Here is a 7,396-nt window from a genome sequence, read left to right as displayed (position 1 = left end):
ACGAAGAAGTGAAAGCATTTCTTCTCCCAGAATGTATGGAGAATGCAGTCCAAAGAGCTGCAAAGATAGCGAACTAAAAGTATCGAAAGAGGTGGTGAGTCGATTTTTGAAATATCAGGAAGTTGAGATCTATGAGGAGCTGGTATGAAAAAGGAACCGAGTTGTGATACATAGCACTTCCGATCTTGTTGGAAAAGAGGACTTAGGAGACTTCTCACACTCCTATTTCCCCTGTTCATCTGATGCCGAGAGTGTTGGATTTAACCAAAGAAACGAGAACACCATCCCATCTGATTGTAGTACGCTTACTTCACATAATGCGAAGCCCAAGCAAGGACTTGAACCCGGGACCCTCAGATTAAAGGACTGATGCTCTACCGACTGAGCTACCCGGGCTCGGGGCAAGCCAACGCCCTGCTGCGGCTTTTCCTGCCTGAGCTGGAAAAGACGTTCGCGCTTCACACTCTCGCGCAGCCATTCTGACACAATCCACACAATTCAGTAGGAAAGACGGGCAGCCCCGACTGTGCAGGGCCGATTCCAAACCGCTATCCCTCTTCATCACCCCCATTCCATTGCCGTCCCAACCTCTCTCTACTGTAACAACCCTCCTCAACACACACCTCTGGCACCATCAAAGCCATCAGCAAGCTTACAACACAGCACCGCCAAAGTAAGAACGGTGCTCATGAGACGGCCTCATCATCATCCCTCCAACACCACGCACAGTCCCTACCCCCAGCCTCCACTCTCTGCTCGACACAATCCACCCGAACACAAGCCGCTGGCACCGACACTCCCACACGCACTGCCACATCACCATCAGCTCCAAAACAAGGAAGATGTGCATGAAAGGTTCCGTTTGAAGTGTCTGACTTGATTTTAAAAAAGCAGACCATCGATGACAGCAGTGTCCATAAATCGAAGCTTCAGCACGTGCAAATAGAATCAGGATTTCACTGCTGCCTCCCAGCGGCACGGACCCTTGTCGGATTCGAGCCTCGGGCGACTACCTGTGTGCAGTTTGCACATTCTACCCGTGTCTGCGTGGATTTCGTCGGACGGATTCGGTTTCCTCCCACAGTCCAAAGGTGTGCAGGTCAGGTGTTCTGGCCATGCTAAATTGCCCATTGTTTTCAGGGATGTGTAGGTTCGGTGCATTTGTTCGGGGTAAATAGAGTCATGCGGTAGGGGTTTGGGTGTGTGGGGGATACTACTGGGAGAGTCGGGAGCCTGTTTCCACAGTCGAGGGATTCGATGCTAATTTCTGATTACGCACATTTGGATGACCTGAAAGAGATCAATTCAAACAGAAGCCACGCTTTGCGGGAGAAACACCGCGAGTTTGGCAGCAACTGCCACATTTCGGAAATGCAGGCAAAAGTGGCCTATTCTTGCTTCCCACCGCCACAATGTGAGGGCCATTCAGTCTGATTTGCTCGCACTACGCCTTCGCTGTTGTCCCGTGGCAGTGCAATTTAAAAGCGACCCGCCCGAGCAGGGACTTGAACCCTGGACCCTCTGATTAAGAGTCTGATACTCTACCGACTGAGCTACCCGGGCTCGCGGCAAACCAACCCCCTGCTGCGGCTTTTCCTGCTTGAGCTGGAAAAGACGTTCGCGCTTCACACTCTCGCGCAGCCATTCTGACACAATCCACACAATTCAGTAGGAAAGACGGGCAGCCCCGACTGTGCAGGGCCGATTCCAAACCGCTGTCTCTCTTCATCACCCCCATTCCATTGCCGCCCCGACCTCTCTACTGTAACAACCCTCCTCAACACACACCTCTGGCACCGTCAAAGCCATCAGCAAGCTTACAACACAGCACCGACAAAGTAAGAACGGTGCTCATGAGACGGCCTCATCATCATCCCTCCAACACCACGCACAGTCCCTACCCCCAGCATCCACTCTCTGCTCGACACAATCCACCCGAACACAAGCCGCAGGCACCGACACTCCCACACGCACTGCCACATCACCATCAGCTCCAAAACAAGGAAGATGTGCATGAAAGGTTCCGTTTGAAGTGTCTGACTTGATTTTAAAAAAGCAGACCATCGATGACAGCAGTGTCCATAAATCGAAGCTTCAGCACGTGCAAATAGAATCAGGATTTCACTGCTGCCTCCCAGCGCCACGGACCCTTGTCGGATTCGAGCCTCGGGCGACTACCTGTGTGCAGTTTGCACATTCTACCCGTGTCTGCGTGGATTTCGTCGGACGGATCCGGGTTCCTCCCACAGTCCAAAGGTGTGCAGGTCAGGTGTTCTGGCCATGCTAAATTGCCCATTATTTTCAGGGATGTGTAGGTTCGGTGCATTTGTTCGGGGTGAATAGAGTCATGCGGTAGGGGTTTGGGTGTGTGGGGGATACTACTGGGAGAGTCGGGAGCCTGTTTCCACAGTCGAGGGATTCGATGCTAATTTCTGATACGCACATTTGGAGGACCTGAAAGAGATCAATTCAAACAGAAGCCACGCTTTGCGGGAGAAACACCGCGAGTTTGGCAGCAACTGCCACATTTCGGAAATGCAGGCAAAAGTGGCCTGTGCTTGCTTCCCACCGCCACAATGTGAGGGCCATTCAGTCTGATTTGCTCGCACGACGCCTTCGCTGTTGTCCCGTGGCAGTGCAATTTAAAAGCGACCCGCCCGAGCAGGGACTTGAACCCTGGACACTCAGATTAAAAGTCTGATGCTCTACCGAATGAGCTACCCGGGCTCGTGGCAAGCCGCCGCCCTGCTGCGGCTTTTCCTGCTTGAGCTGGAAAAGACGTTCGCGCTTCACACTCTCGCGCAGCCATTCTGACACAATCCACACAATTCAGTAGGAAAGACGGGCAGCCCCGACTGTGCAGGGCCGATTCCAAACCGCTATCCCTCTTCATCACCCCCATTCCATTGCCGTCCCAACCTCTCTCTACTGTAACAACCCTCCTCAACACACACCTCTGGCACCATCAAAGCCATCAGCAAGCTGACAACACAGCACCGCCAAAGTCAGAACGGTGCTCATGAGACGGCCTCATCATCATCCCTCCAACACCACGCACAGTCCCTACCCCCAGCCTCCACTCTCTGCTCGACACAATCCACCCGAACACAAGCCGCTGGCACCGACACTCCCACACGCACTGCCACATCACCATCAGCTCCAAAACAAGGAAGATGTGCATGAAAGGTTCCGTTTGAAGTGTCTGACTTGATTTTAAAAAAGCAGACCATCGATGACAGCAGTGTCCATAAATCGAAGCTTCAGCACGTGCAAATAGAATCAGGATTTCACTGCTGCCTCCCAGCGGCACGGACCCTTGTCGGATTCGAGCCTCGGGCGACTACCTGTGTGCAGTTTGCACATTCTACCCGTGTCTGCGTGGATTTCGTCGGACGGATTCGGTTTCCTCCCACAGTCCAAAGGTGTGCAGGTCAGGTGTTCTGGCCATGCTAAATTGCCCATTGTTTTCAGGGATGTGTAGGTTCGGTGCATTTGTTCGGAGTAAATAGAGTCATGCGGTAGGGGTTTGGGTGTGTGGGGGATACGACTGGGAGAGTCGGGAGCCTGTTTCCACAGTCGAGGAATTCGATGCTAATTTCTGATTACGCACATTTGGAGGACCTGAAAGAGATCAATTCAAACAGAAGCCACGCTTTGCGGGAGAAACACCGCGAGTTTGGCAGCAACTGCCACATTTCGGAAATGCAGGCAAAAGTGGCCTGTGCTTGCTTCCCACCGCCACAATGTGAGGGCCATTCAGTCTGATTTGCTCGCACTACGCCTTCGCTGTTGTCCCGAGGCAGTGCAATTTAAAAGCGACCCGCCGCAGCAGGGACTTGAACCCTGGACCGTCAGATTAAAAGTCTGATGCTCTACCGACTGAGCTACCCGGGCTCGTGCCAAGCCGCCGCCCTGCTGCGGCTTTTCCTGCTTGAGCTGGAAAAGACGTTCGCGCTTCACACTCTCGCGCAGCCATTCTGACACAATCCACACAATTCAGTAGGAAAGACGGGCAGCCCCGACTGTGCAGGGCCGATTCCAAACCGCTGTCTCTCTTCATCACCCCCATTCCATTGCCGCCCCGACCTCTCTCTACTGTAACAACCCTCCTCAACACACACCTCTGGCACCGTCAAAGCCATCAGCAAGCTTACAACACAGCACCGCCAAAGTAAGAACGGTGCTCATGAGACGGCCTCATCATCATCCCTCCAACACCACGCACAGTCCCTACCCCCAGCCTCCACTCTCTGCTCGACACAATCCACCCGAACACAAGCCGCTGGCACCGACACTCCCACACGCACTGCCACATCACCATCAGCTCCAAAACAAGGAAGATGTGCATGGATGGTTCCGTTTGAAGTGTCTGACTTGATTTTAAAAAAGCAGACCATCGATGACAGCAGTGTCCATAAATCGAAGCTTCAGCACGTGCAAATAGAATCAGGATTTCACTGCTGCCTCCCAGCGCCACGGACCCTTGTCGGATTCGAGCCTCGGGCGACTACCTGTGTGCAGTTTGCACATTCTACCCGTGTCTGCGTGGATTTCGTCGGACGGATTCGGTTTCCTCCCACAGTCCAAAGGTGTGCAGGTCAGGTGTTCTGGCCATGCTAAATTGCCCATTGTTTTCAGGGATGTGTAGGTTCGGTGCATTTGTTCGGTGTAAATAGAGTCATGCGGTAGGGGTTTGGGTGTGTGGGGGATACTACTGGGAGAGTCGGGAGCCTGTTTCCACAGTCGAGGGATTCGATGCTAATTTCTGATTACGCACATTTGGATGACCTGAAAGAGATCAATTCAAACAGAAGCCACGCTTTGCGGGAGAAACACCGCGAGTTTGGCAGCAACTGCCACATTTCGGAAATGCAGGCAAAAGTGGCCTGTTCTTGCTTCCCACCGCCACAATGTGAGGGCCATTCAGTCTGATTTGCTCGCACTACGCCTTCGCTGTTGTCCCGTGGCAGTGCAATTTAAAAGCGACCCGCCCGAGCAGGGACTTGAACCCTGGACTCTCTGATTAAGAGTCTGATACTCTACCGACTGAGCTACCCGGGCTCGCGGCAAACCAACCCCCTGCTGCGGCTTTTCCTGCTTGAGCTGGAAAAGACGTTCGCGCTTCACACTCTCGCGCAGCCATTCTGACACAATCCACACAATTCAGTAGGAAAGACGGGCAGCCCCGACTGTGCAGGGCCGATTCCAAACCGCTGTCTCTCTTCATCACCCCCATTCCATTGCCGCCCCGACCTCTCTACTGTAACAACCCTCCTCAACACACACCTCTGGCACCGTCAAAGCCATCAGCAAGCTTACAACACAGCACCGACAAAGTAAGAACGGTGCTCATGAGACGGCCTCATCATCATCCCTCCAACACCACGCACAGTCCCTACCCCCAGCATCCACTCTCTGCTCGACACAATCCACCCGAACACAAGCCGCAGGCACCGACACTCCCACACGCACTGCCACATCACCATCAGCTCCAAAACAAGGAAGATGTGCATGAAAGGTTCCGTTTGAAGTGTCTGACTTGATTTTAAAAAAGCAGACCATCGATGACAGCAGTGTCCATAAATCGAAGCTTCAGCACGTGCAAATAGAATCAGGATTTCACTGCTGCCTCCCAGCGCCACGGACCCTTGTCGGATTCGAGCCTCGGGCGACTACCTGTGTGCAGTTTGCACATTCTACCCGTGTCTGCGTGGATTTCGTCGGACGGATCCGGTTTCCTCCCACAGTCCAAAGGTGTGCAGGTCAGGTGTTCTGGCCATGCTAAATTGCCCATTGTTTTCAGGGATGTGTAGGTTCGGTGCATTTGTTCGGGGTGAATAGAGTCATGCGGTAGGGGTTTGGGTGTGTGGGGGATACTACTGGGAGAGTCGGGAGCCTGTTTCCACAGTCGAGGGATTCGATGCTAATTTCTGATACGCACATTTGGAGGACCTGAAAGAGATCAATTCAAACAGAAGCCACGCTTTGCGGGAGAAACACCGCGAGTTTGGCAGCAACTGCCACATTTCGGAAATGCAGGCAAAAGTGGCCTGTGCTTGCTTCCCACCGCCACAATGTGAGGGCCATTCAGTCTGATTTGCTCGCACGACGCCTTCGCTGTTGTCCCGTGGCAGTGCAATTTAAAAGCGACCCGCCCGAGCAGGGACTTGAACCCTGGACACTCAGATTAAGAGTCTGATACTCTACCGACTGAGCTACCCGGGCTCGGGGCAAGCCAACGCCCTGCTGCGGCTTTTCCTGCTTGAGCTGGAAAAGACGTTCGCGCTTCACACTCTCGCGCAGCCATTCTGACACAATCCACACAATTCAGTAGGAAAGACGGGCAGCCCCGACTGTGCAGGGCCGATTCCAAACCGCTGTCTCTCTTCATCACCCCCATTCCATTGCCGCCCCGACCTCTCTACTGTAACAACCCTCCTCAACACACACCTCTGGCACCGTCAAAGCCATCAGCAAGCTTACAACACAGCACCGCCAAAGTAAGAACGGTGCTCATGAGACGGCCTCATCATCATCCCTCCAACACCACGCACAGTCCCTACCCCCAGCATCCACTCTCTGCTCGACACAATCCACCCGAACACAAGCCGCAGGCACCGACACTCCCACACGCACTGCCACATCACCATCAGCTCCAAAACAAGGAAGATGTGCATGAAAGGTTCCGTTTGAAGTGTCTGACTTGATTTTAAAAAAGCAGACCATCGATGACAGCAGTGTCCATAAATCGAAGCTTCAGCACGTGCAAATAGAATCAGGATTTCACTGCTGCCTCCCAGCGCCACGGACCCTTGTCGGATTCGAGCCTCGGGCGACTACCTGTGTGCAGTTTGCACATTCTACCCGTGTCTGCGTGGATTTCGTCGGACGGATCCGGTTTCCTCCCACAGTCCAAAGGTGTGCAGGTCAGGTGTTCTGACCATGCTAAATTGCCCATTGTTTTCAGGGATGTGTAGGTTCGGTGCATTTGTTCGGGGTAAATAGAGTCATGCGGTAGGGGTTTGGGTGTGTGGGGGATACTACTGGGAGAGTCGGGAGCCTGTTTCCACAGTCGAGGGATTCGATGCTAATTTCTGATTACGCACATTTGGATGACCTGAAAGAGATCAATTCAAACAGAAGCCACGCTTTGCGGGAGAAACACCGCGAGTTTGGCAGCAACTGCCACATTTCGGAAATGCAGGCAAAAGTGGCCTGTGCTTGCTTCCCACCGCCACAATGTGAGGGCCATTCAGTCTGATTTGCTCGCACTACGCCTTCGCTGTTGTCCCGTGGCAGTGCAATTTAAAAGCGACCCGCCCGAGCAGGGACTTGAACCCTGGACCCTCAGATTAAAAGTCTGATGCTCTACCGACTGAGCTACCCGGGCTCGTGG

The 7,396-nt window shown here is 53.3% G+C and overlaps 7 non-coding genes across 7 annotated transcripts; all 7 read right to left on the bottom strand.

Annotated features, from left to right (window-relative positions):
• Nucleotides 1-323: 323 nt before the first annotated feature.
• trnak-uuu (transfer RNA lysine (anticodon UUU)) lies at nt 324-396 on the bottom strand. The gene has a single exon. It is a non-coding gene; the product is annotated as a tRNA-Lys (tRNA).
• Nucleotides 397-1,490: 1,094 nt separating this feature from the next.
• Nucleotides 1,491-1,563, bottom strand: trnak-cuu (transfer RNA lysine (anticodon CUU)). Its single transcript has one exon. It is a non-coding gene; the product is annotated as a tRNA-Lys (tRNA).
• A 1,091-nt stretch (nt 1,564-2,654) lies between these two features.
• Nucleotides 2,655-2,727, bottom strand: trnak-uuu (transfer RNA lysine (anticodon UUU)). Its single transcript has one exon. It is a non-coding gene; the product is annotated as a tRNA-Lys (tRNA).
• Nucleotides 2,728-3,821: 1,094 nt separating this feature from the next.
• trnak-uuu (transfer RNA lysine (anticodon UUU)) lies at nt 3,822-3,894 on the bottom strand. Its single transcript has one exon. It is a non-coding gene; the product is annotated as a tRNA-Lys (tRNA).
• A 1,094-nt stretch (nt 3,895-4,988) lies between these two features.
• On the bottom strand, nt 4,989-5,061 carry trnak-cuu (transfer RNA lysine (anticodon CUU)). Its single transcript has one exon. It is a non-coding gene; the product is annotated as a tRNA-Lys (tRNA).
• A 1,091-nt stretch (nt 5,062-6,152) lies between these two features.
• trnak-cuu (transfer RNA lysine (anticodon CUU)) lies at nt 6,153-6,225 on the bottom strand. Its single transcript has one exon. It is a non-coding gene; the product is annotated as a tRNA-Lys (tRNA).
• Nucleotides 6,226-7,317: 1,092 nt separating this feature from the next.
• Nucleotides 7,318-7,390, bottom strand: trnak-uuu (transfer RNA lysine (anticodon UUU)). Its single transcript has one exon. It is a non-coding gene; the product is annotated as a tRNA-Lys (tRNA).
• Between the last annotated feature and the right edge of the window lie 6 nt (nt 7,391-7,396).

This window comes from Chiloscyllium plagiosum, unplaced genomic scaffold (assembly GCF_037043375.1).
Source record: "Chiloscyllium plagiosum isolate Xiang-an unplaced genomic scaffold, Cpla_swu_hap1 HiC_scaffold_28, whole genome shotgun sequence".
In the NCBI taxonomy this organism is placed as follows: Eukaryota; Metazoa; Chordata; class Chondrichthyes; order Orectolobiformes; family Hemiscylliidae; genus Chiloscyllium; species Chiloscyllium plagiosum.
Note: the sequence above shows the minus strand (reverse complement) of the source record. Positions and strands in the feature narration are given on the sequence as shown.